This window comes from Ovis canadensis, chromosome X (genome assembly GCF_042477335.2).
Source record: "Ovis canadensis isolate MfBH-ARS-UI-01 breed Bighorn chromosome X, ARS-UI_OviCan_v2, whole genome shotgun sequence".
Classification (NCBI taxonomy): Eukaryota; Metazoa; Chordata; class Mammalia; order Artiodactyla; family Bovidae; genus Ovis; species Ovis canadensis.
The window spans coordinates 69967795-69993617 of NC_091727.1; the positions used below are offsets into that span (position 1 = coordinate 69967795).

General features: G+C 38.7%; 1 protein-coding gene and 1 pseudogene across 18 annotated transcripts in view; one reads left to right on the forward strand and one right to left on the reverse strand.

The window, feature by feature from the left end:
- The window catches only part of ATRX (ATRX chromatin remodeler), a 276097-nt gene that overhangs the window by 54921 nt on the left and 195353 nt on the right, over window positions 1–25823 (reverse strand). The gene's annotated exons all lie outside the window — the stretch shown is intronic.
- Window positions 16381–16924, forward strand: LOC138930090 (large ribosomal subunit protein uL16-like; annotated as a pseudogene).

The following is a 25823-nucleotide window of genomic DNA, read 5'->3' on the forward strand; positions in this document are numbered from 1 at the left end:
GACAGGAGAATGTTGGACCCGACCAAAAAAAGATACCCCACATCCAAGCGGAAAGGAGAAGCCCCAACAAGATGGTAGGAGGGGCGAAATCATGTTTAGAATCAGACCCCACACCCGCCAGAGACACTTGAAGGGCTCAAACAAAACCTTGAGTGCACCAGGACCCAGAGGCCCCTCAGAGACTGAGTAAGACCTGCCTGTGAGTGTTTGAGTGTCTCCTGTGGAGGCACAGGTCAACAGTGGCCTGCCGTGGGGACAGGGGCTCTGGCTGCAGCAGACCTGGGTCACACAGCATGTGCCATAAGCCCTCTAGGAGGAGGTCGCCACTAGCCCCCACCATATAGCTCCGAGCAAAGGACACACAAACTGCAGAACAATTATACCAAAGAAATTCTCCCACTATTAAGAAAGTTCTACGACCCACAAGAGATTTCCCAACCTGGAGATCTCGCAAAGGGACTAAGAACACCCAGGGAATTTGACTTCACAGGCCAGTGGGAAACTGAGCCGGACTCGCCTGTGAGTGGAGGCAGGAGTCAACAGCTTGGCCTCAGGCCAAACAATAAGGAGGGAACACAACTATGCCCCTCAACAGCAAATTAGATGTAAGATTTACTGTGCACAGTCCTGCCCATCAGAACAAGATGCAGTTTCCCCCTCAGTCAGTCTCTCCCATCAGGAAGCTTCCATAAGTCTCTTCTCCTTATCCCTCAGAGGACAGACAGAATGAAAACCACAATCATGAAAAACTAACCAAACTAATCACATGGACCACAGTCTTGTCTAACTCAATGAAGCTATGAGCCATGCCATGTAGGGCCACCCAAGATGAACAGGTCATTATGGAGAGTTCTGACAAAACGTGGTCCACTGGAGAAGGAAAAGGCAAACCACTTCAGTATTCTTTTCTTGAGAACCCTATGAATAGTATGAAAAGGCAAAAAGATATGACACTGAAAGATGAAGTCCCCAGGTCAGTAGGTGCCCAATAAGCTACTGGAGAAGAGTAGAGAAGTAACTCCAGAAAGAATGAAGAGACAGAGCCAAAGCGAAAACAATGCCCAGTTGTGGATGTGACTGGCGACAGAAGTAAAGTCCAATGCTACGAAGAACTGTATTGCATAGAAACCTGGAATACTGTTAGGTCTATGAATCAAGGTAAATTGAAAGTGGTCAACAGGAGATGGCAAGACTGAACATCGACATTTTAGGAATCAGTGAACTAAAATGGACTGGAATGGGCGATGTTAAGCCTGGGTTAACATCATACAATTCCACAGTGATTCTGCATCTGCATCTGTAAGGTCTTCCAAGAGGATCACCAACCCAGAACTACTTTTGAGATTAGTATTTCAGCTTGAAATGTTTAGACTATATAGATAATATAAACTGAAACCATAAACTATGTGAGGGAAAGCCCGTGATTATGAATCCAAGGGAACTACTTTTGAATCTCATAGCCCAGGGTGACACAGATAAGATTTCTTGCCATCTCCCTGAACTGATGGGCAAATTTTTTTGTATCCTATTCTTCTATGGAGTAAATATCCTTTAAATATATTCAGCTTTAATCTGAGTTCTAAGAACTTTCCACCTCATAGAGGGCTTGAATCTTACCCTGGATAGGTAAAAACCAAAATTACTCTCAAGACTAGCCCATCCCCAGAGCTTCCATAGCATATCTTCTTGACCTTACTGTTTAAATTCAGTTTCTTCTTTTTGTCTGGGTCCTAGTAATTTCCATTACTTTCGTTGTTATTGTTGTCCAGTCGTTAAGTCATCTCCAACTCTTTGCAACCCAACGCACTGCAGCACATCAGGTTTCCCTGTCCTTTACCATCTCCTGGAGCTTGCTCAAACTCAAGTCCATTGAGTTGGTGATGCCATCCAACCATCTCATCCTCTGTCATTCCCTTCTCCTCCTGCTTTCAATCTTTCCCAGCATAGGGTCATTTCTGATGAATTGTTTCTTCACATCAGGTGGTCAAACTATTGAAGCTTCAGCTTCCACAGTAGGCCTCCCAATGAATACTCAGGGTTGATTTCCCTTCGGATTGACTGGTTGGATCTCCTTGCAGTCCAAGGGACTCTCAAGAGTCTTCGCCAACACCACACTCCAAAAGCATCAGTTCTTTGGTACTCAGTCTTCTTTATGGTCCAACTCTCACATCCATACATGACTAATGGAAAAAACATAGCTTTAACTATTCAGACTTTTGTTGGCAAAGTAATGCCTTTGCCTTTTAATAAGCTAAGTTTGTCATAGGTTTTCTTCCAAGAAATATCTTAATTTCATGGCTGCAGTCACCATCTGCAGTGATCTTGGAACCCAAGAGAATAAAATCTGTCACTGTTTCCATTGTTTCCCCATCTATTTGCCATGCAGTGATGAGACTGGATGTCATGATCTTAGTTTTCTGAATGCTGAGTTTTAAGCCAGCCTTTTCACTCTTCTCTTTCACCTCTTTAGTTCCTCTTCTCTTTTTGCCACAGAAGTGCTGTCATCTGCATATCTGAGGTTATTGATATTTTTGCCAGCAATCTTGATGCCAGCTTGTGCTTCATCTAGCCTGGCATTTCTCATGTTGTACTCTACATATAAGTTAAATAAGCAAGGTGACAATATACAGCCCTGATGTACTCCTTTCCCAATTTGGAACCAATCTGTTTTTCCATGTCTGGTTCTAACTGTTGCTTCTTGACCTGCATATAGGCTTCTCAGGAGGCAGGTAAGGTGGTCTGGTATTCCCATCTCTTTAAGAATTTTCCACAGTTTGTTGTGATCCACAGAGTCAAAGGCTTTAGAGTAGTCAATGAAGCAGAAGTAGATGCTTTTCTGGAATTCTCTTACTTCTGTGATCCAAGGGATGTTGGCAATTTCATCTCTATTCCTCTGTCTTTTCTAAATCCAGCTTGTACACCCGGAAGGTCTCAGTTCATATACTGTTGAAGCCTAGCTTGGAGGATTTTGAGCATTACCTTGTAAGCATGTGAAATAAATGCAATTGTGCAGTAGTTTGAACATTCTTTGGCATTCCCATTACTTTTACAGACCTCATTATGCATTTATCTTTAAACCACAATAAACTACTACCTAATATGTCACATATTTAATATGATTCTATGCCTTGAGTATCTTATACTATATTCTTCCCTCTTTTCTTGACAAACTTCCATGTATATTTTAGTGTCCTTCAAGTGTCAACAAAACTTTCATCTTAGAACAGCCTTCTTAGGAGAGTAACCCTTGTCTATCATCTGGGAACTTGAATGGTATACAGTCCCTTGTACTAACGTAAAATTTTCCCTGAAAACGAAGGGATCACTGACCCTAGGCTTCTAGAAAAAAAACACCTATTTTTGTTCCAGGAGTCTGGTATTTGCTAAAAGCCAGGCAGACAGTGCTGTTGTCACCAGGCCCCAATAAAAATCCTTGGGTACTTAGCTTTTAATGATCTCCTCTGGTAGACAACACTTCACACATACTCCCATAAAATGTTACTGCAGAAATTAGTACATCCAGTGTGAAGGAGATCAGCCCTGGTATTTCTTTGGAGGGAATGATGCTGAAGCTGAAACTCCAGTACTTTGGCCACCTCACATGAAGAGTTGACTCATTGGAAAAGACTCTGATGCCAGGAGGGATTGGGGGCAGGAGGAGAAGGGGACGACAGAGGATGAGATGGCTGGATGGCATCACTGACTCGATGGACGTGAGTCTGAGTGAACTCCGGGAGTTGGTGGGGACAGGGAGGCCTGCCGTGCTGCGATTCATGGAGTCACAAAGAGTCGGACACGACTGAGCCACTGAACTGAACTGAACTGACTGTGACTCCACTAGAAGAGGACTCTTGGAAGATTATGCCTGTTTTCCTCTGGACTTTGATCCATATATGCCTTTTCCCTTTCCTGATTTTGCTTTATGCCCTTTTGCTGTAACAAACCATAGTCCTGAATATGAGTATCTGCTAAGTCCTATGAGTTACCAAACCTGGGGGTGGTTTGGAAGACTCCTAACACATAGCTTATCAAGCATATGTTGACTAAAATTCCTTTCTACCATTAGTCAACTGGCAAATAATCAGTGCCTTTGGGAATTTTACATTTTGACAGATGTGCAAACAACTTCAGCAATGGTTACCCAATTCAATAAAAGCAATTTATATATGGTAAAAGTGTCAACAATTAAATTAAAAAGCTGGTTCAAACGTGGCAGAAAATAAGAAGTCTCAAAACTTAGCACAGGTGAATAATTCTGTGCAAAGACAACAGATTCATACTAATTTTAATTCTATTGGATATAATGACAATATTTAATCTCTAAAAATTAAAACTGGCCCCCAAAACATGGGATACTCCAGTTAATAATTATCCTGAATATATAATTAAAACCTACAAATAGATACTACATGCAGAATATTTGTATTTCATCATTGACATAATCATTCCTTCTGTTATAATTTTATATTGTATAGGCATACATGACAATTAACAGTGAATTAATAAATCAAAGCCATTCCTAAATATCCACCTTGGATATAAAAAACATGCTTACAAGGTACGGTACAAAGGAAATACAAATAGAAAGCAAAACTTTTACCTCTAATTTCTTGAAGCAATGCAAATATATATTTAAACACCATATCTGCAGCGAGATACACTATAGTTGTTTTTTTTTCTTTAGAATTTAATTTTATACCAGAATTCTACTACACATGAATATTGGGAGAAGTCATTGGAAATGTAGATTATTGTTAAATGCAACTTAAAGAATACTCTCTCCATCCCGTTTTGATAGCACAAGTGTTTCTACGCTTACTATACTCAGTGGTTCTATTGGAAAAGCAACATATTTGTCAGTCTAGTGAAGAATATTCCCTACCAGACTAAGCATCCCTGAAGACCAGGCCCCTTTGCTTATCTTTTGATTCCTGGTATCAGCATATTAGATATACACCATATATTTTTTATTCTAGAGAATGATTGGAAGAATTAGGCTATAAATTCATCTATCAATCAGTCATCATCATCATCTTCAAAGTGGGGTTAGACAAAATCGGACATGACTGAAGTGAGTTAGCAGCAGCAGCAGTAAGTATATGTTAATCCGCAACTCCTAATTTACCACCCTTTCTGTTTTGGTAACCACAAGTTTGTTTTATATGTCTGTAGGTCTATTTCTGTTTTGCATATGTTCATTTGTATTATTTTTCTTTTCTTAGTTTCCAGATATAAATTATATCAGATGGTATTTGTCTTTCTGACTTACTTCACTCTGTATGATAATCTCTAGGTCCATTCATGTTGCTGCAAATGGCATTATTTCATGAATTTTTATGGCTTAGTAATATTCTACTATATATACATATATGGGATTGCCTGGTGGCTCAGTGGTAAATAATCTGCTTGCCAATCCAGAAGACGCAGGTTTGATCACTGGGTCAGGAAGATACCCTGGAGAAGGAAATGGCAACCCACTCCGGTATTCTACCTTGCATGGAAATCCCAGGGACAGAGGAGCCTTGTGGGCTATGGTCCATGGGGTTGCAAAAGAGTCAGACAACACTAAGCGACTAAACAACTGACTAAACAACTAAACAACAACATACACATATACACACCACATCTTTATCCATTTATCAACATTTAGGTTGTTTTCATGTGTTGGCTATTGCAAATTGTGTCACAATGAACACTGAGGTGCACATATCTTTGCAAATTATGGTTTTTCTCCTGATATATGTGCAGGGCTGGGATTGTAAGATCATGTTTTTAGATTTTTATGGAACCTCCATCACCTCACACTGGTCAGAATGGGAATCATCAAAAAGTCTACAAACCATAAATGCTAGAGAGGGTTTGAAAAAGAACCTTCCTATACTGCCGGTGGCAATGTAAATTAGTATAGCCACTATGAAGAACAGTAAGGATATTCCTTAAAAAGCTACATTGTAATCTTAGAAATAAAGGTGGGATATCATTAAAATATTATATGTATAAATAACAGTACTAATAGAATGGTAAACTCTGTAAGTGTATTTTGTACATTGATATAACCAAGCTTATTGAGCAGTACCAGGCACATAGTAAGAATACAATATGCATTTGTCGAATGAATAAATGTGCTGTTACTGCTAACATTATGATATTACATCATATACAAAGAATATACCCACACAATAAATTATAGACATTTTGCTTTTAATTGACTTATAATTAGCTTTTAGGTGTACAACAGGGATGAAATGTTTTATACATTATGAAATGATAACCACAATAAGACTAGTTACCATCCATCACAGTACAAAGTTGCTATAATATTACTGACTATATTCCCTAGGTGTACATTAAATCCGTATGAATTACTCATTTTATAGCAGGAAGTTTGTATCTCTTTGTACCTCTTAATTCCCTTTACCTATTTCATCCACACCCTCATGATGTACCTCCCTCTGGAAACCACCGGTTTGCTCTAGATATCTATGAGTATCTTGTTCTTAATTAGTTTTGTTTGCTTGTTAGTTTTGCTTTTTACATTCCACATATAAGTGAAATCACAGAGTATTTTTTTTCTTTCTCTGACTTATTTCATTTGCCCTGTAGGTCTATTCATGTTGCGAAAATGACAAGATTTCACTTTTTATGGCTGAATAGTATCCCATCACACACACACAGACACAGACACACACATACACCATCTTTATCCATTCATCAACTGATAGACACTTATGTGCTTCCATATCCTGGCTATTGCAAATAGTGCTGCAGTGAACATGGGCTACATATGTATTTTTTATTTAGTCTCTGTATTCTTCAGAAATGGAAATGCTCGATCTTGTGGTGAATGTTAGTTCTTTTAATTTTGGGGACAACCTTCATATTTTCATAATGGTTGCATCACTTTACATTCCCACCAGCACTGCACAACAGTTTTCTTTTCTCCACATATTCACCAACACTTGCTGTATCTTGATTTTTGATAACAGCCATTCTGACAGGTGTGTGGTGGAATCTCACTGTGCTTTTGATTTGCATTCTGCTGATAATTTGTGATGTTGAGGGTCATTCCATGTTCTTTTTTTTTTTTTTTTTCCATTCCATGTTCTTCTCAACTGTCCGTATGTTTTCTTTGGAAAAACATCAATTCAGGTCCTCTGGCCAGTTTTTAATCAGTTTTTAATTGTTTTTTGATACTGAGTTGTATGACTTCTATATATACTGTGGATATTAACCCCTTATAGGGTATATCATATGCAATATGCTCTCCCATTCAGTAAGTTGCCTTGGATTTTGTTGGTGGTTTCTTCCACTGTAGAAAATCTTTTTACTTTGATGTAGTCTCATTTCTTTAATTTCACTTCCATTGCCCTTGCCTAAGGAAACAGATCCAAAAACAAATTTCTAAGACCCATGTCACAAAGCTTACTGCCTATGCTTTCTTTCAAGAATTTTAAAATTTAAGGTCTTATTAAGTCTATAATCCATTTTGAGTTTATTTTTGTATGTGGTATAAGAAACTGGTCCAGTTTCATTCTTTTGCAGATAGCTGTCCAATTTTCCTAACAACATCTTACCAAGAGACTATCTTTTGCCCAGTGGATGTTCCTGTTCCCTTTGTTGTAGATAATGGGATATAGAGGCTTGGTTGAGTTTTTTTTCTGAATTCCCTATTGTGTTCTAATGATCTATGTCTTGGATTTTGTGCTACTACTATCTTGTTTTGATTACTAAAGCTTTGTAGTATAATTTTATAAGTCTGGAATCATGTTATCTTCAGCTTTGTAATTCTTCTCAAGATTGCTTTGGCTGTTCAGTACATTCCTGGTTCTATACAAGTTTTAGGATTGTTCTAGTTCAGTCTAAAAATGCCATTGGGAATATTCCTCCCTTTGCAATTTTTGAAGAATTTGAGAAGGAAAGATGTTAGCTCTTCTCTAAATGTTTGACAGAATTTCCCTGTGAAGCCATCTGGCCCTGGACTTTTGTTTGCTGGGAGATTTTTTATCACATTTTCAATTTCCCTGGTTCTGATTAGTCTCATTATATTTTCTATTTCTTCCTGGTTCAGTCCTGGAAGACCAGGTTGTATCTTTCTAAATATTTGTACATTTCTTCCAGGTTGCCAATTTTATAGGCATATATTTGCTTGCAGTAATCTCTTATGATTTTATTGTATTTCTGCAGTATCAGTGATAACTTCTCCTTTTTCATTTCTAATTTTAATTGATTTGAGTTCTCTGCTTTTTTTTCTTGATGAGTTTGGCTAATGTTTTATCAATTTTGTTTATCTTCTCAAAGAATGTGCCTTCAGTTTTATTGATCTTTGCTATTATTTTCTTCATTTTTTTCTTCATTTATTTCCACTCTGCTCTTTATGATTTCTTTCCTTCTACTAACTTCAGGGGTTTTTTGTTCTTATTTCTCTAATTGCTTTGCATGTAAGGTAGGTTGTTCATTTGAGATTTTTCTATTTCCTTAAGGTAGGATTATATTGCATAAATGTCCCTCTTAGAATTGCCTTTGCTGTGTCCCATACATTTGGTGTTGTCATGTTTTTGTTGTCATTTGTTGCTAGGTATTCTCTGATTTCCTGTTTGATTTCTTCAGTAATATCTTGGTTAGCTGGAAGCATATTATTTAGCCTCCATGTGTTTGTGTTGGTTTTTTTTATTTTTTTTACAGTTTTTTGCCTGTAATTTATAACTAATCTCATAGCATTGTGGTTGGAAAAGATGCTTGATACAACTTCAGTTTTCATACATTTACTGATGCTTGATTAGTGACCCAAAATGTGATCTATCCTGGAGAATGTTCTGTGTGCACTTGAGATGAAAGTGTATTTGGCTGCTTTTTGATGGAGTGTCCTATAAATACCAATTAAGTTCTAAATGCTCTAATGCCTCATTTAAGGCTTGTGTTTCCTTATGAACTGTCTGGATTATATGGCCACTGGTATAAGTGTGGTGTTAAAGTTCCCCACCATTACTATGTTACTGTCGATTTCCCCTTTTATAGCTGTTAGCATTTGCCTTATGTACAGAGGTGCTCCAATATTCCTAAACTCATTCTATGAGGCCACCATCAACCTGATACCAAAACCAGACAAAGATCACAAAAAAAGAAAATTGCAGGCCAGGATCACTGAAGAACATAGATGCAAAACTCCTCAACAAAATACTAGCCAACAGAATCAAACACATTAAAAGAATCACACATCACAATCAAGTAGGGTTTTCCAGGGATGCAAGGATTCTTTGATATGCAAATCAATCAATGCAATATACTATATTAACAAATTGAAATCTCAATAGATGCAGAAAAAGTTACTGATAAAATTTAATATTCATTTCTGATTAAAACTCTCCAAAAGTAGGCATAGAGTGAAGCTACTGCAAGATAATAAAGTCCACATATGACAAACCCACTGCAAACATTATATGCAATAGTGAAAAACTGAAAGTATTTCCTCTAAGATAAAGAAGGTAATGAGGGTGTCAACACTTGTCCCTATTCTTCAACATAGTTTTGGAAGTCATAGCGATACTAATCACAGAAGAAAAATGAAAGGAATTCAAATTGGAAAAGAAGTAGTAAAACTGTCACTGTGTACAGATAACATACATGGAAAATCATCAAGATGCCACCAGAACATTACTAGAGGTAACCAATGAGTTATTAAAGTTGCAGGATACAAAATTAATGCACAGAAATCTCTTGCATTCCTTTATACTAATAATGAAGGATCAAAAGGAGAAATTAAGGAAACAATCCCATTTACCATCACAACAAAAAGAATCAAGTACCTAGGAATAAACATACCTAAGGACTCAAAGGGCTTCCCTGGTGGCTCAGTCAGTAAAGAATCCACCTGCAATGTGGGAGACCCGGGTTCAATCCCTGGGCTGGGAAGATCCCCTGGAGGAGGACATCACAACCCACTCCAGTATTCTTGCCTGAAGAATCCCTATGGACAGAGAAGCCTGGCAGGCTACATACAGTCCATGGGGTCACAAAGAGTCAGACACAACTGAGTGACTAAGCACAGTACACAGCACAGCAAGGAGGCAAAAGACTTGTATGCAAAATACACAAGACACTGATGAAATCAAAGACGACACAAACAGATGGGAGAGATATACAATGTTCTTAGATTAGAAGAATCAATATTGTGAAAATTCCTATACTACTCAAGGCAATCTACAGATTCAATGAAGTCTCTATCAAATTACCAATGGCATTTTCCACATAATTCAAAATTTGTATGGAGACACAAAAGACCCCTAATAAACAAAGGAATCTTGAAAAAGAAAAACAGAGCCAGAGAAATGCGGCTCCCCAACTTTAGACTATACTACAAAGTTACAGTAATCAAGGTATTATCATACTAACACAAAAACAGAAATATAGATTAATGGAACAGAATAGAAAGCCCAGAAATAAATCCATGCACCTATGGTCACCTAATCTATGACAAACAAGGAAAGTATATACCACGGAGAAAACAGTCTATTCAGTAAGTGGTGCTGGGAAATCTGAACAGCTATGTGTAAAAGAATAAAATTGGAACACTCCCTAACAGCGTACACAAAATGAATTAAAGACCTAAATGCAAAGCCACTATTAAAAACTTAGAAGAAAACATAGCCAGAACAGTCTTTGACATAAATCACAGCAAGATTCTATCTCCTAGAGTAATGAAAATAAACAAATGGGGCCTAATTAAACATAAAAGCTTTTGCATAGGAAAGGAAACCAAAAACAAGATGAAAAGACAACCGTCAGAATGGGAGAAAATATTTGCAAATGAATCAACTGAGAAAGGATTAATCTTAAAAATACACAAGTAGTTCATGCAGCTCAAAATAAAAAACAAACAAACGACCCTACCAACAAATGGGTGGAAGACCTAAGCAGACATTAATCTAAAGAAAATACACAGACAACCCACAAACATGTGAAAAGATGCTCAACATCACTCATTTTCAAGAAATGCAAATCACAACTACAATTTATATCACCCCACACTTCTCAGAATGGCTGGCATCAAAAAATCTACAAACAATAAATGCTAGAGGACTTCCCTTACAGTCCAGTGGTTGAGAGTCTGCCTGCCAATGCAGGGCACACAGGTTCGATCCCTGGAGGTCCAGGAGGATTACACATGCTATGGGGCAACTAAGCCTGTAAACCATAACCAGTGAGCCTGTGCTTGAGAGCCTGCCAGCCAAAAATACTGGAGCCTGTGCTAGTAGAGCCTGTGCTCCACAGCAAAACAAGCCAATGATATGAGAAAACCACACATTGCAACTAGAAAGTAGCCCCTGCTTGCCGTAACTAGAGAAAGACCATGAGCAGCAACGAAGACTCAGTACAGTCAAAAATCAATCAATAAGTCAAATAATACATAAAAGACGATCATTAAAAGTCAACAGAATCTACATTTTCTTTTTAAAAATTAAAAAATGAATGCTGTAGAGGGTGTGTAGAAAAGGTAACCCTCCTATACACTGTAGGTGGAAATGTAAATTGGTACAGAGACTAAGGAGAACAGTATGTCAGTCACTCAGTCCAGTTCAGTTCAGTTGCCCAGTTGTGTCTGACTCTTTGCGACCCCATGAATTGGAGCACACCAGGCCTCCCTGTCCATCACCTGCTCCTAGAGTTTACCCAAACTCATGTCCATTGAGTCGGTGATGCCATCTAACCATCTCACCCTCTCTCGTCCACTTCTCCTCCTGCCTTCAATCTTTCCCAACATCAGGGTCTTTTCAAATGAGACATCTCTTCGCATCAGGTGCTCAAAATATTGGAGTTTCAGCTTCAACATCAGTCCTTCCAATGAACACCCAGGACTGATCTCCTTTACGATGGACTGGTTGGATCTCCTTGCAGTCCAAGGGAATCTCAAGAGGCTTCTCCAACACCACAGTTCAAAAGCATCAATTCTTCAGCGCTCAGCTTTCTTTACTGTCCAACTCTCACATCCATACATGACCACTGGAAAAAGCATAGCCTTGACTAGATGGACCTCTGTTAGCAAAGTAATATCTCTGCTTTTTAATATGCTGTGTAGGTTGGTCATAACTTTCCTTCCAAGGAGTAAGCGTCTTTTAATTTCATGGCTGCAATCAACATCTGCACTGACTTTGGAGCCCCACAAAATAAAGTCAGCCACTGTTTCCCCATCTACCTGCCATGAAGTGATGGGACCAGATGTCATGATCTTTGTTTTCTGAATGTTGAGCTTTAAGCCAACTTTTTCACTCTCCTCTTTCACTTTCATCAAGAGGCTCTTTAGTTCTTTCTCACTTTCTGCCGTAAGGGTGGTGTCATCTGCATATCTGAGGTGATTGATATTTCTCCTGGCAATCTTGATTCCAGCTTGTCTTTCCTCCAGCCCAGCATTTCTCATGATGTACTCTGCACAGAAGTTAAATAAGCAGGGTGACAATATACAGTCTTGACGTACTCCTTTTCCTATTTGAAACCAGTCTGTTGTTCCATGTCCAGTTCTAACTATTGCTTCCTGACCTGCATACAGGTTTCTCAAGAGGCAGGTCAGGTGGTCTGGTATTCCCATCTCTTTTAGAATTTTCCACAGTTTATTGTGACCCACACAGTCAAAAGCTTTGGCATAGTCAATAAAACTGAAATAGATGTTTTTCTGAAACTCTCTTGCTTTTTCAATGATCCAGTGGATGTTGGCAATTTGATCTCTGGTTCCTCGGCCTTCTCTAAAGCCAGGTTGAACATCTAGAAGTTCACAGTTCACGTATTGCTGAAGCCTGGCTTGGAGAATTTTAAGCATCGCTTTACTAGCGTGTGAGATGAGTGCAATTGTACAGTACTTTGAGCATTCTTTGGCATTGCCTTTCTTTGGGACTGGAATGAAAACTGACCTTTTCCAGGCCTATGGCCACTGCTGAGTTTTCCAAATTTGCTGGCATATTGAGTGCAGCACTTTCACAGCATCATCTTTCAGGATTTGAAATAGCTCAACTGGAATTCCATCACCTCCACTAACTTTGTTCATAGTGATGGCTCTCAAATCCTACTTCTGGGGATATATCCAAATAAAATTAATTCAGAATGATATACGCACCCCAATGCTCTTTGCAAAGGATTAATCTCCAAACTACACAAATAACTCATAGAGCTCAATATCAAAAAACAAACAAGTCAATCAAAAAATGGGTGGAAGACATAAATAGACATTTTCCCAAAGAAGAAATACATGTGTCCAATAGACATATGAAAAGATATTCAACACTGCTAATTATTAGAGAAATGCAGATCAAAATGACAATAAGGTACAACCTCACACCAGTCAGAAAGGTCATCATCAAAAAATCTATAAACAGTAAATGCTGGAGATGATGGGAAGAAAAGGATCACCTCTTGAACTGTTGGTGGGAATGTAAACTGTTTCAGTCACTGTGTAGAACAGAATGGAGGTTCCTCAAAGAAAAAAAGTAAAATTACCATTTGTTGTTGTTGTTGTTCTAAGTCGCTTCCAACTCTTTGTGACCCTATGGACTATAGCCATAGGGTTCCTCTATCCATGGGATTCTCCAGGCAAGAATACTGGAGTTGGTTGTCATGCATTCCTTCATGGGATCTTTTCGACCCAGCGATCAAACCCACAAATTCACCTGTGATGCCATCTGTACCTGGACTTTTGTTTTTAAACTATAGGTTAAATATTGTTACTAGTATAAGGTCTATTCAGACTTTCTATCTCTTCATGATTCAGTCTTAGAAGATTGTGCAATTCTAGAAATTTATCCATTTCTCCTAGGTTGTCTAATTTGTTGCCACGCAATTTAGTACTCTCTCATTATTCTTTTTATTTTGTTGATGTTAGTTGTAACTTCTCTTTTCATTTCTTATTTATTTGGGCTCTCATTTTTTATAATTCTGGCTAAATGTTTGATTTTGTTTATTTTTTCAAAGAAACAACACTCAATTTCATTGAATTTTACTTTTTTAGTCTCAAATTCCATTCTTTCCACTCTAATCTTCATTATTTCATTCCTTCCAGAAACACTGGGCTTTGCCTGTCCTTTTTCTTGTTCCTTTAAATGTATATTTACATGATTTATTTGACATTTTTCTTATTTCTTCTAGTAGGCCTGTGCCACTATGAACTTTTCTCTTAGCATTGCTTTTGCTTCATCCCATAGATTTTGTAATGTTTTGTTTCCATTTCCATTTGTCTCAATGCATTTTTGAAATACCTCTTTGGTTTCTTTGTTGATCCACTACCTGTTTATTAGCATGTTTTTTAACCTCCATATGTTACTGTTTTTCTCTAGTTTTCTTCTTCTACGTGACTGCTAGTTTCATACCACTGTGATCTAAAAAGATGCTTGATATGATTTCAATCTTCTTAAATTTATTAAGGCTTTTCTTCCATTTTTATTTTAAATAAATTTATTTCTTTTAATCGGAGGTTAATTACTTTAAAATATTGTATTGGTTTTGCCATCAGTTCAGTTCAGTTCAGTCACTCAGTTGTGTCCCGACTCTTTGCGACCCCATGAATCTCAGCACGCCAGGGCTCCCTGTCCATCACCAACTCCTCGAGTTCACCCAGACTCACGTTCATTGAGTCAGTGATGCCATTCGGCCACCTCATCCTCTGTCGTCCCCTTCCTCTCCTGCCCCCAATCCCTCCCAGCATGTATGGATGTGAGAGTTGGACTGTGAAGAAGGCTGAGTGCTGAAGAATTGATGCTTTTGAACTGTGGTGTTGGAGAAGACTCTTGAGAGTCCCTTGGGCTGCAAGGAGATCCAACCAGTCCATTCTGAAGGCAATCAACCCTGGAATTTCTTTGGAAGGAATGATGTTAAAGCTGAAACTCCAGTACTTTGGCCACCTCATGCAAAGAGTTGGTTTTGCCATACATCAACGTGAATCCGCCACAACTATACACGTGTTCCCCATCCTGAAACCCCCTTCCTCCTCCCTCCCCATTTCACACCTCTGGGTTGTCTCAGTGCACCAGCCCCAAGCATCCAATATCATGCATCGAACCTGGACTGGTGATTCGTTTCATGTATGATATTATACATGTTTCAATGCCATTCTCCCAAATCATCCCACCCTCACCCTCTCCCACAGAGTCCAAAAGAATGTTCTATACGTCTGTGTCTCTTTTGCTGTCTCGCATATAGGGTTATCATTACCATCTTTCTAAATTCCATATATATGTGTTAGTATACTGTATTAGTGTTTTTCTTTCTGGCTTGCTTCACTCTGTATAATAGGCTCCAGTTTCATCCACCTCATTAGAACTGATTCAAATGTATTCTTCTTAATGGCTGAGTAATATTCCATTGTGTATATGTACCACAGCTTTCTTATCCATTCATTTGGTGATGGACATCTAGGCTGCTTCCATGTCTTGGCTATTATAAACAGTGCTGCAATGAACACTGGGGTACACGTGTCTCTTTCAATTCTGGTTTCTTTGGTGTGTATGCCTAGCAGTGGGATTGCTGGGTCATAAGGCAGTTCTATTTCCAGTTTTTTAAGAAATCTCCACACTGTTCTCCATAGTGGCTGTACTAGTTTGCATTCCCACCAACAGTGTAAGAGGGTTCCCTTTTCTCCACACCCTCTCCAGCATTTAAGGCTTTTTGACATATGATCTGTCCTGAGAAACATTCCATGTATACTTGAAAAGAATGTGTATTTTGTTGCTGTTGAATGAAATGATCTATATTGATTAAATACATCTTGCTGAATATGTCCTTTACCAATTTAGAGTCTAGATGGTCTATCCATTGAAGTATTAAAGTCCTCTATTACTGTATTACTGTATATTTCTCCCTTTATTTCTATCAATATTTTCTTTATATATTTACATACTCCTATGTTGGGTATATGAATAATTATAAATTTTATATCCTCTCTCTGGATCGACCTCACAATGGCACGCCCTTCCTTGTCTTTTCTTATAGTTTTTGTTTTAAAGTCTATTTTGTCTGATATAAGTATTACCATTCCAGCATTCTTTACTTTTCCATTTGCATGGAGTATCTTTTTTTAATCTCTTCTTTTTTGGTTTATGTGTGTCTTCAGATCTGAAGAGTCTGCTACAGGCTGCATATAGAGATGTGTCATACTTTTTTATCCATTCAGCTACCCTATGTCTTTTGATTGAAGCGTTTAGTCAATTTACATTTAAAATAATTATGGCAGGCATGTAGTTATTGCCATTTTGGTACTTGTTTTCTGGTTATGTTTTCAGTTCTTCTCTGTTCCAGTCTTACTCTGTTTCTTCCCTTGTTTTTTGATGGATTTCTTTAGTTTCACATTTGGATTCTTTTATTTTTGTGTGTACCCATTGTATTTATTTTTGATTTGTGGTTACCATGAGGCAAAAGTTCCCACTCTGTGGTCATGTGGTGTCAGATGAGTATGAGCAGCATTGGAGGCTGCCCCTACTTGTGCTAAGTACACAGTGAAAAGCTATGTCAAAGATGGTTTCCACGTCCAAACACATCGCCCTTTCACAACATCTGCATCAACAGGACAGTGTCCTGTGCCAAGGCTGACAAGCTCTAAGAAGATATGTCGGGTGCCTTTGGAACACCCCAGGACACAGTGGCCACAGTACACATTGGTCAAGTCATCATGTCCATTAGCACCAAGCTGAAGAATAAGGAACATATGACTGAGGCCCTACAGAGGGCCAAGTTCTAGTTCTCTGGCCAAGAGAAGGTTCACCTGTCCAAAAGGTGAGGATTTACTAAGTTTAAAGTCAATGAATTTGAACAGATGGTGGCAGAAAAGCAACTCATCCCACTTGGCTGTGGGGTCAAATACATCATTAATTATGGCCCCCTGGACAAATGGCAGGTCACAGAATCACAACAGCCTTGGCGTTCTCCACTGCTTGTTCAAGCCCACCATTAAATCCTCTTTTCAGTCTGTCAATCAATCAATCCAAAAAAAAAAAAAACCTCCATTTTCACTTGCCTGTCACATTTTATTTTTTGTTGCTATATTTAATTTCTTTTTGTGTATCCCATAACTACTTACTTATACCTGATACCTGATATTCTTTTTACTACTTTTTCTTTGAACTTTCCTACTAGTTTTTTAAAGTGACTGATCTAATTCCTTTAACATATATTTTCCATCACCAGTGATTTTTTTTTTTCTTTCATATATTTTATTTCTAGTTGTGACCTTTTCCTTTACCCTTAAAAGTGACCCTTTAATATTTAAGGCCAGTTTACTGGTTATGGACTTCTTTAGAGTTGTTTGCTTGTCTGAAAAACTCCTTATCACCCCCTTCAAGCCTGAATCATAACCTTGTTAGGTGGAGTATTCTTGATTATAAACTTTTATTCTTTCAGCACTTTAAATACATCCTGGCACTCCCTTCTGGACTGCAAAGTTTCTGCATTAAAATCAGCTTATAGGCTTATAGGAGTCCCCCTCTATTGATATACGATTAGCTGTTTTTCTCTTGTCTTTAAAGTTCCCTTTTTATCTTAAACTTTTGCCATTTTAAATATGACATATGTTGGTATGGGAGTTCCCTTCAATTGATATATGATTAGCTGTTTTTCTCTTGTCTTTAAAATTCTCTTTTTTATCTTAACCTTTTTCCATTTTAAATATGATGTACCTTGGTATGAGTCTCTTTGGGTTCATCTTATTTGGGATCTTTGTTTCCTATACCTGGGTATCTGTTTCCTTCCCTAGGTATGGATATTTTCCACCATTATTTCTCAAGTAAGTTTTCTGTTACTTTCTTTCCTTCTGGGAACCCCATAATGTGAATATGGTTGATGTTTCACAGATGGCTCATATACTCTCATTTTTTAAAAATCCTTTCCTTCTTATTGCTATTCATATGGGGGTAATTTCTACTATTTTATCTATCAGATTGCTTGTCCCTTTATGTCGTCTCATCTGCTTCTGATTCCATAAAGTGTAACGTTTTTTATTTCAGTTACAGTATTGAGCTCTGATTGATTCTTTCTTGTATTTTCTAAGTCTTTGTTAAAGCTTTCAATGAGTTCCTCCAATCTTTTCCTGAGTTTGGTGAGCACCATCAGGACAGTTTCTTTCAAATCTTTTATCAGGTAAACTACTTATATCTGTTTCACTGGGGTTTATTTTTTCCTGAGGTTTTATTTTGTTCTTTCATTTAGACCACATTCCTCTATCTCATTATTTTTATTTCCTTTACATTTCTATAAATTAAGAGAAACAACTACCTCTCCTAATCTTGAAGAGGCCTTGTATGGGAGCATTCCCTGTGTAGACCACTTGGGCCTAAAGGCTTTTGCAGGCTGGCTGGAGCTGCAGTGGGCACCAACAGGGGTTAATCCCTGGGGAACAATATGCCCAATACTGCAGTGGTGGGACCAAAGAGCCTGAAGCAGGCCCAGTCCAGGGGCAGCCCCCTGGGAAGTACTGTGTATAAGGCTGCCTTAGAAGGATAGCTGGAGCTGGAGAGGACATGGTCCAGGAGCAACCCCTGAAGAGTGCTGGGCTGTAGGCTACCTTGATGGGGCAGCTGGAGGTAGAGCAGTCATAGGCCAGGAGGAGTCCTGGGAGGCAACTCCAGACAATGGTGATCATCAGTGCCTCTTACCCAAGCCAGACCTCCAGCAGTTCCCTGTCATTCTGGCAGCAACTTCAGGGTGAGTAAACATAATTCCTTTACATATACTCTAGGTGCCTTTAAAGTTTTTTCACTGTGTCACAGAGTGAGTGTGTCTGCATTTGGATGCCTCAGCAATATATATTTCTACTGTAGATCATCCTGAAAGAGGAGAGATTCCCATGGATACTGTGTCTCTGACTTTCCTGCTAGTTTCTATGTGGATCTTCGATTGGCAGCACCAGCATATTGGGCCCTCAGATCTTCTTCAAGAAGAAGTGTGCTATATGTAGGTGTAGATCAGTGTGCTCAGGGGAGTAGGTAAAGACAGGGTCTTCGTGTGCCACCATATTCCTCAATCTGCTTTATGTTTTCAAATATAAATGCTCACTGATAAAGCTTACTCTGAAAACAAGTGCATAACTCAAAGATACTGCATGTTCAGTTCCAGATCATCACAATAAAGCAAATAGCACAATAAAGTGAGTCACATGGCTTCATGGTTTCCCAGCACTTGTAAAAGTTATGTTTATATACTATGCTTGCTTGCTACGTCAGTCACTTCAGTCGTGTCTGACTGTGCAAACCTATAGATCATAGCCCACCAGGCTCCTCTATCTGTGGGATTTTCCATGCAAGAATTCTAGAGTGAGTTGTCATGCCCTCCTCTACGGGATCTTCCTGACTCAGGGATTAAACCTGCATCTCTTACGTCTCCTGCACTGGCAGATGGGTTCTTTACCACTAGCTCCACCTAGGAAGCCCTTATATACTATCCTGTAGTCTATAAGTATGCAATACTATTCTCTCTTAAAAAAACAATGCACATACCTTAATTAAAAAGAAGTTATTGCTAAAAAATGCTAAACTTCATCTCACTGAAGCGAGTCATAATCGCTCTGGCTGGTGGAGAGTCTTGCCTCCATGTTGATGGCTGCTGACAGTCAGGTTCCTGATAATGGGGTGGCTGTGGCAATTCCTTAAAAAATGAAGTTTGCTGCATCAATATTAGCTCTTCCTTCCATGAATGATCTCTTTGTAGCATGTGATGCCGTGTGACACCATTTTATCACAGTACACCTTCTTTCAAAATTGCAGTCAATCCTCTCAAACCCCGCTACAGATTTATCAACTAAGTTTAAGAAAGGTTCTGAAGTCTCTGTTGTCATTTCCACTATCTTCACAGCATCTTCATCAGGAGCATATTCCATCTCAAGAAACCACTCTTTTTGCTCATCCACAAAAAGCAACTCTTCATCTCTTAAAGTTTTATAATGAGATTGCAGCAATTCAGTCACATCTTCAGGCTCCAATTCTAATTCTAATTATCTTGCTATAATATTTCCACATCAGCAGTGACTTCCTCCACTGAAGTCTTGAACTCCTCAAAGGCATCCATGAGGGTTGGAATCAACTTCTTCCCAACTCCTGTTAATGTTCATATTTTGGACCCTTTCCATGAGTTACAAATGTTCTTAACGGTACCTATAATGGTAAGTACTTTCCAGGTGGTTTTCAACTGACTGCCCAGATCCATCAGAGGAATCACTATCTATGGTAGTTATAGACTTACAAAGGGTACTCCTTAAATAATAAGACTTGAGAGTCGAAATGACTCCCTGGTCAATGCGCTGCAGAAAGAATGCTGCATTAGCAGGCTTGAAAACAACATTAATCTCATTGTACATCTCCATCAGAGCTCCTAGGTGACCAAGAGCAGTAATATTTTCAGAGGAATCTTTTTTTCTGACCAGTCGGTCTCAACAGTGAGCTTAAAATACTCAGTAAATGATAACAGATGTGAGGTTATGCAGGTTTTGTTCCATTTACAGAACACAGGCAGAGTAGGTTTAGCAAAATTCTTAAGGGGCCTAAGATTTTCAGAATGTACTGTCTTCAATTTGAAGTCACCAGCTGCATTAGCTCCTAATAAAAGTCAGCCTGTTCTTTGGCACTTTGAAGCTGGACATCCAGTTCTCCTCTCTAGCTATGAAAGCTCTAGGTGGCATCTTCTTCCAATAGAACATCATTTTGTCTCCACTGAAAGCCTTTCGTTTAGTGCAGCCACCTTCATGAACTATCTTCACTAGATCCCCTGGATGCCTTGCTGCAGTTTCTGTACCACCACTTGCTGCTTCACCTTGTCCTGTTATGTTATACAGATGGCTACTTTCCTTAAACCTCTGAACCAGCCTCTGCTAGCTACAAATTTTTCTGCTGTAGCTTGTCTCTCTCACACTTCTTACAATTGAAGAGAGTTAGAGTCATGCCCTGGATTAGACTTTTTAGCTTAAGAGAGTGTTATGGCTGGTTTGATCTTCTATCCAGACCACTACAACTTTCTCCATATCAGCAACTAGCCTGTTTCACTTTCTTATCATTCATGTGTTCAGTGGAGTAGCAATTTTAATTTCCTTCAAGAACTGTGCATTTGAATTTACAACCTGGCTACTAGCTGTTTGGTGCAAGAGGCCTAGTTTTGGCTTATCTTGGCTTTCGACATGTCTTCCTCATTAAACTTAATCATCTCTAGCTTTTTATTTAAAGTAAGACACAAAAGAGTCTTTCTTTCACTTGAACATTTAGAGGCCATTGTAGGGTTATTAATTGGCCTGATTGCAATACTTTGTGTCTTAGTGGATAGGGAGACCTGAGGAGAGGGAAAGACACAGGGGAAAGGCCATTTGGTAGGTCATTCAGAACGGCAACAGTGCAATATTTATCAATGAAGTTGCCTGTCTTACCTGGGTGCGGCTCATGGCTCCCCAAAACAATTACAATCGTAACATCAAAGATCACTGATCACAGAGCACTATAACAAACCTAATAGTAACCAAAGAGTTTGAAATATTGTGAGAATTGCCAAATTGTGACACACAGATACAAAGTGAACAAATATTGGAAAAATGGTGCCAATAGATGTGCTCAACATAGAGTTGCCACCAAACTTCATTTTGTGAAAACACAGTATCTGTGAAGTACAATAAAACAAGGTATGCTTGCTGTGAAATAATAATAAATCAAATATTTTGAAGTAGTTTATATACAGTCATTTCCTCCTCACAAACAACCTAATATGATACTAAACTAAAACACAAAGATGTAGATGCTGTAAGGTAAACGTAAATGACTTATTCAAGATCCTGTTTCTCAAAAAGACCAGAAAGCTAATGCAAATAAATTAGATATCAATTCTTTAAAGGAAAGTGAAATATGTAGTGAAAAATGATAGTTCAGTTACAGCCATCTACTTATTTATTAATAGTATCCATTTCAATTTCCAGGTGCAACATGTTGGTTCCTTAATACTTCCAATTCAGGTTTTACATTTACTATAAGAAAGTGATTTGGGGGGGAAATTTCCTGGCAGTCCAGTGGTTAGGACTTGGCACTTTCAGTGCCAGGGCCCAGGTTGGATCCCTGGTCTGGAAACTAAGATCCTGCAAGCCACAAAGCATGGACAATAAATAAATAATATATACCAGGTATATATGACCATATGCTGTGATCTACTCAGCCTTATATAGATTTAGATCTAAATAACAAAAACAGATTTGTTCTAAAAAATGTTTCTGATCAACTATACATGCAGAGAGCAGTAAAAACTGAAATATATCCATATATGAATGACTTCTTTTTGACCACAGAGAGCTACACACTAGAGGAATAGGTGAAGTTCATCATTTGTAACCCACAGCTTTCCCTGTCTGCCTTTATGTTCATAACATGTAACAACCTACTCTTTGCTCCAGTTCTTTATAGTCTTTTCCATATTTCAGCAAATATGGCAAGTGATAGTATTAGGTTGGTGCAAAAGTTAATTACAGTTTTTGCATTGTTGAAATCTGCCTTTTGATACTGGCTGCTGCTGCTGCTGCTGCTGCTGCTGCTGCTAAGTCACTTCAGTCGTGTTCGACTCAGTGCGACCCCATAGACGGCAGTCCACCAGGCTCCCCTGTCCCTGGGATTCTCCAGGCAAGAACACTGGAGTGGGTTGACATTTCCTTCTCCAATGCATGAAAGTGAAAACTGAAAGTGAAGTCACTCAGTCATGTCCGACTCTTTGTGACCCCATGGACTGCAACCTACCAGGCTCCTCCGTCCATGGGATTTTCCAAGAGTACTGGAGTGGGGTGCCATCGCCTTCTCCGTTTGATACTGGAATGCATTCTAAATAAATGTGGTCATCATTTTAATGTGCATTTCTTGCTTTATGCTTTTTTGCTAATGAGTTATGACTTACTATTTTATATTTATTTTAGACTAGGGAAATGGTGTTAGACAAAAAGCAAATTCAAGCGATGTTCTTATTTGAGTTCAAAATGAGGCATAAAGCAGTGGAGACAACTCACAACATCAACAACACATCTGGCTCAGGAACTGATAATGAACGCACAGTACAGTGGTGGTTCAAGAAGTTTTGCAAACGAGACGAGAGCCTTGAAGATGAGGAACACTGTGGCCATCAGAAGTTGACAATGAACAACTGAGAGGATCACTGAAGCCAATCCTCTTTCAACTATGTAAGAAGTTGCCAAAGAACTCACCGTCGACCATTCTATGGTCGTTCATCATTTGAAGCAAATTGGAAAGGTGAAAAAGCTCGATAAGTGGGTGCCTCATGAGCTGACCGAAAATCAAAAAAACCATCGTTTTGAAGTGTCATCTTCTCTTATTCTATGCAACGACAGCAAACCATTAATCAAACAGATTGTGATATGTGACAAAAACTGGATTTTGTATGACAACTGACAATGACCAGCTCAGCAGCTGGACCAAGAAATAGCTCCAAAGCACTTCCCAAAGTCAAACTTGCACCAAAAAAATGTCATGATTACTGACTGGCAGTCTACTGCACATCTGATCCACTACAGCTTTCTGAATACCAAAGAAATCATTTACACCTGTGAAGTATGCTCAGCAAATCTATGACATGCACCGAAACCTGCAATGCTTACAGGTAGCATTGATTAACAGAAATGACCCAATTCTCCATGACAATGCCCAACTGCACATTGCACAACCAATGCTTCAAAAGTTGAATGAATTGGGCTATGAGGTTTTTCTCTCACCCATCACATTCACCTGACCTCTTGCCAAGAGACTACTACTTCTTCCAGCATCTCAACAACTTTTCCAGGGAAAATGTTTCCACAACCAGCAGGAGGCAGAAAATGCTTTCCAAGAGATTGTCGAATCCCAAAGCATGGATTTTTATGTTACAGGAATAAGCAAACTTATTTCTCGTTGGCAAAACTGCATTGATTTCAATGGTTCCTATTTTGATTAATAAAAATATGTTTGAGCCCTGTTATAATGATTTAAAATTCACTGTCTGAAACCACTAATTACATTTGTGCCAACCTAATACTTTTAATTGCACAACAGGAAAACTGGAAGAAGCTCCTCATTTCTGAAAGCAACCCAGCTGCATTAGACCCCATGTGTACTTCCAACTGATGAAGGGATCTATACCTCAACATACTTTTATGCAACCCATATGGAGCACAGTATGATACATACTGGTTAGTCTACTCTCTCTTCTCTTAACCATGCTGCTGCTAAGTCACTTCAGTCGTATCCGACTCTGTGCAATCCCATAGACAGCAGCCCACCAGGCTCCCCTGTCCCTGGGATTCTCCAGGCAAGAACACTGGAGTGGGTTGCCATTTCCTTCTCCAATGCATGAAAGTAAAAAGTGAAAGTGAAGTTGCTCAGTCATGTCCAACTCTTCGCGACCTCATGAACTGCAGCCTGCCATGCTCCTCCCTCCGTCCATGGGATTTTCCAGGCAAGAGTACTGGAGTGGGGTGCCATTGCCTTCTCCATCTCTTAACCATAAGTTATAAGAAAAACTTCAACAAGAGTATTTTAGGAAAAATCATTCCCAGGAACACATAAATTATGAGCTATTTATTTCTAATTATGAGAGACTAAGGAAAATTTAAGTGAAATGCAGATCAGGAGACCAGAGGAGAAAATAGCAGGAGATTCCCACTACCTTAAACTTTAACCATTCCTTTAAGTATACTTTAAATCTAACTGGAAGATGAACACTGTTAAGCTATCTTTATGGGATAGCAGGGGACAAAAACAAGAAAAGAGGAACTGCTTTGGTGGTCCAGTAGTTGGGAGTCTACCTCCCAGTGCAGGGGACATGGGTTCAAGCCCTAATCAGGAAACTAGGTTCCTACATGCTGCAGGGCAACTAAGCCTGCACACCACAACTACAGAGCCCAGGTGCCGCAACTAAGACCCAATTTCACCAAAAATAAAAAAAAAATTAACTAAATTTTAAAAATAAGAAGAAAAGAAATTTTGTAATTTAATTTATACTACTCCCCTGGTTTCTCAGAGAAGTAATCCAAGGTCTATTTGTTAGGCTGCCATCTGTCTATTCTAAGGAGGTACTGAAGAGAGAAATGTTTATCAGGGATTCACCAAATTTGTTCAGCTGGAGGCCTGTCTGTTCTTAGGATCATTCACTGAACTGGCAGCCACAACTCCCTTCTCTTCACAGATGGTCTATACTTTGCTCCACGATTCACAAATGCCACATATTTAGAGTTATTTATACTGTTGTGTCTCTAGATATTTTAAATATTCAGCTATCTGTTCCTAGCACTCGAGTTTCTAAACATCTAGTCAGACTGCTCTAGGAGAATGTGCAGCCTGACTACTCATCCTTCAAATGTAGAAATGAGTAAAGAGAACTTAAGCCACTGGGAAGTTCAATGGAAGACTTTCACTGAGTTTATACCCATGCACAAGAGAAAGAAAAAGAAAGCGAAGTAGATGACACAACTGTACCTGATACAAGGGAAATCTAAAGTAGACAATAAATACAGATTCTGAAGAATTACAAAGGAATAAGACTAAAACATCAAAACTAGCTTTACTGTATAAAATGAATGACAATCATTGTTTATTACCTGAAATGCTTACAGTTACTTATATGTAGTTAAGTGAAATCACCATGGTGGGTTTAAAATAGGATATATCTAGGTCTGAATCCTCTTCTACCGATCATTTATAAAGATATAATAATATTGTGAGGCTGTTCAAGAATTAAGTTAGATAACACATAGAGTAAAAATAATATAGACTTTAGGCATATACGTGTAAATAAATGTTAGCTTTTCTTTTTTCCCTTCTTAAATACCAGAGAGACAATGGTTTGCTTCTACTTCAACA